This window comes from Charadrius vociferus, unplaced genomic scaffold (genome assembly GCF_000708025.1).
Source record: "Charadrius vociferus isolate BGI_N301 unplaced genomic scaffold, ASM70802v2 scaffold185, whole genome shotgun sequence".
Classification (NCBI taxonomy): domain Eukaryota; kingdom Metazoa; phylum Chordata; class Aves; order Charadriiformes; family Charadriidae; genus Charadrius; species Charadrius vociferus.
In genome coordinates, this window is record NW_009648955.1 from 3,290,033 (window position 1) to 3,293,795 (window position 3,763).

Genomic DNA, 3,763 nt, shown 5'->3' on the forward strand with positions numbered 1-3,763 from the left:
GTTCCATCTCACAGCTACCTGTGTGCTTCATACCCTTTCTGTCCATGTGAAAACCTCAGTAGACCCCCGAGGAGACAGTGCATGGACTTGTGTCCGTCATTATAGGCATAACTGTACTGAAGGAACAAAACCCTCCACTTCCAACTGTTACTATAGATGCAGTAACATCTTTTGACGCTATGATGTTGTTCCAGCACACTGCATCTTTGTAACTTGAGCTATGATTAAATAAGGGACTTCAAGCCAGGGGTAGGTATCAAAGCCAGCTGTGAATAAGCTGATGTGTGTGCAGGAAGCAGTAGAGATGTTATATATGAGTTCATTTTGTGGTAACAGAATAGTATGAACTTGATGCAGCACCAGAGTGTATTACCCTGATCAGTGTGGTGTTTTCTGTTTGGTTTTTTTGTTTGTTTTACAACTAAATTAAAAATTTCTGCACAATTACACTATATAAGCATGCTCCTGATGTTATTGCAGCTGTCCAGTTTCTGAATAGCCCTCTTAGCCCTCTGTCTTAATAATGCTCAAAAGTTGACTGTTTAATGTTAGTCTGCCTTATTATGTGTGCAAGCAAAGCTGTACATTTTTAAGGGCTAATTAAATGTTGATCACCATGTTGTACACCTCTTACTGGCTCTTAGTTATGCTACTTAGGCCTTTTAAAGTTGAGAGACTGCTGTGGTACAAAAAGAAAGACTGACTGCATAAAAGCACATCTCTTTCGCTACCTTTAGTTTATGTAGAATGTAATTTTTCTTATGAGAGTTTCAGAAATTGTTGAGTCATCCACTTTAATATTAGATTTTTCAATATAATCCTCTGTTTAAGGGGATACAGCCTGGACTAATATGTTCACCACTGACCATTGTTCATTTTCTCCTGCATCACTTTTCATGATTATGGAAAATAAAATGAGAAAATAACCTGAAAGAACAAGAGGTGTAGAATATAGTGGCTTTATAAATCCTTTGCAAATGAGGAAGGTGAGGATGATTGGATGCAATTGACAAAAATCCGAGTTGAGCCTTAGTAACCAACGCTGCCTAGATGATTATTCTGCAATTTTATCTAAGAAGTCAGTCTCCAACATAACATTTGTCGTGTTATGCAGAGAAGTGTTACAGGTAACGGATAACTTTGTTATGTATCCCTGACTGGCTGACTTCAGATCAGTTTAAATTGCATCTCCAGAAGGCTTAAGTTAAAGGGCTTGCTGAGCCTGAGTTTCTTCAGATCCCTGATTACAAAGATGACAAATCTAGCAAAGATATTGATATCTATGGCTTCTTAATCCCTACTCCAGAAACTTTTTTTTTCTTTAATTTTAAACCCCCCAAATTTAAAATTGAACAGGCTGGAAGGTTTATAGAGGAATAATGTTCAGGCCTAGATGTCTTTCCTGTATTCCAACCCTGTGCTTTCAGTTCAGTCATAAAATCTATGTATTGGAGGCTTCTTTTCATTCGTAGAATCACAGAATGGTTTAGGTTGGAATGGGCCTTAAAGATCATCTAGTTCCAACTCTCCTGCTATGGGCAGGAACACCTTCCACTAGACCAGGTTGCTCAAAGCCCCATCCAACCTGGCCTTGACTCAGTTTGGTCTTAAGCAGCCACTCTTCTCTTCTGCTTAGAATTGTGCTCCCTTACTCTAAATTGCAGTTTTCAATTTTGCTTCCACTTCTGTGGGACCAAAATAATTTTGTGGGTAAAGAAACTCATACCTTGCGCAGTATCAGTGCAGAAATAGTAAATAACAACTCTAGATAATTTCCTTGTCTTTATTGTGTGTGCAGTTGGGTTTGTATGCAAAACTACTTTTTCTGAAGCAAAATAACTTTATTCTGGAAATAAAATAATCAAGACTTCCAGCCTAGTAAGTAATTCTGACCTCATAAATGAAACGATGCATTTCATATATGAAGTTAAATAGATCTTTGAAGAGAAGATTAGATGGTTCTTTGATAAAGCGCAGAAATGCTTAGTATGGAGTGTGTTGGAGATATAGAGGTTCTCCTTAATACTACTTACGCTAGTTTATTTTGAATGCTGGGATAATAGCATTATCCAGATGTACGCATGTAGTGTGTCTGTTTACCTGTGCCCGCACTAGGAGCGCTTTTAACACAGGCAGAGCGTAATGTCAGCTACTAGTAAAGTACAAGTAAATCCTGTATTAAGATAGCATAAATTTGTATGCTGCTGACCAGAATCTGATTCACTGTAGATATAGGTAGTTAGCCACTTATACTAAGCCAGTGTGTAGCTGTGATAAGAGAAAAATCCATGAGGACTGCAAACAGGGTGGAGGGAAGGACATGCTAGCTTTGTAAATAGCTGTACTTACGTGATATATTGGTTGCTATTAAAAAAAAGGGCAATGTGTGTGCTGTAAATGAAGTAACTTACCCCTATTTCATTGAGAAGTCAAGTTCCTCAAATTTTACTGTGGTTGAAAAGAGCAGGTGGAACAGCCGGCAGAAAGTATATTGTGATTTGAGTGTGAGCAGCAGAAGCAGTACCAGTGTTGAAATAGTTCCTTGTGAGAGTTGCCTTGCTTCCAAGCCCTAAACTATCTAGTTAAAGCTATTTTATAGCTTTATATCTTGTATTTCTATGTGGCACTATATATAGGGTAGCACAGATGCATTGCCTTAAATCTTCTGATTTTTTTCACTTGTATTTATGTATCTTCCACTGCTTACTCTCAGTGTTACTTTTTATTTTCCATGAGTATGTGAGTCTTGTTTGAAGCCACTGTAACTGATAATTTCCACTTCTTGAAAGGACCTGAAAATCTGGGAACAGGTTGGAAAGTAATTATGTTATCATGTTATACCTGTTTTTTCTTTATTTCATTCAGTTTGTGTGTATTTGTAGTTCTTTTGGTAACCTACTGACATTTTCTAATAAAAGTAATCATTTCATACAGAATGTTTCCAGACTTCCAGTTTGGTGGCAAGGTCATTCTGAGACCATGACCAGCAAATGCTTATGGGAACACTGATGTTTAAATTCTTGGGGTTTTCTTGTCTTTGAGTTTTTCTGTAGTATTGCCTTCTGTATTGATCATTTCAAACATATCCATTGTATTGAAAGCACAGAAAGAAGAGCTGAAAATCAGACAGCACTGACACTTGGAAGTTTTGCTTGATTTTATATTGTTATTACTTGTTCATGTGACAGCATTAATGAATGATAGTTTGTAAAGAGGTATGGGGTGACCACCACCACCCCACTCCCCCACCCCCGAGTCCCCATACTTTTAAGTTATTTAATCTTTATTTTTACAACAGCCAATTCCAAGTTCTACAAAAAAGTGATGAAGCTCTTCTTCAGAGACAATGATATAATGCAGAGATGATACTGGAAGCCTGTGATAATGTTATGCTATGAAGAGACAATTACCATAAGCCCCTACTTTTTTCCCCGTAAGCTGGGAAAATCATATTCCCAGATAAATTGCATATGGACACTCAAATTCCTGCAGAGTTTAGACTAACTGGCTAGTGTATCTGTTAGTTAATTCAGAAGAAGGAACAAAATTGTGGAATTTCTTCAAAGCTGAGGGGTTTTTTAACAAATTTTAATGTAATTTGAGGGAACTACACTGTGTCTTAGGATGTATCAGTAGATTCAGAAGAATATTCAATACTGCTTCTGCTCCTTAAGAAGGATTAAGTGTTTAATTTTCTGGAGGAATAATTGTACCCAACAGTATTGCATAGAAAGCACAATTCAATATAATTAGTTTGTCAGTG

General features: G+C 37.2%; 1 protein-coding gene across 2 annotated transcripts in view; it reads left to right on the forward strand.

Annotated features, from left to right (window-relative positions):
* The window catches only part of LOC104288645 (cytochrome b5 reductase 4), a 38,918-nt gene that overhangs the window by 17,281 nt on the left and 17,874 nt on the right, over window positions 1-3,763 (forward strand). The window lies entirely within an intron of this gene.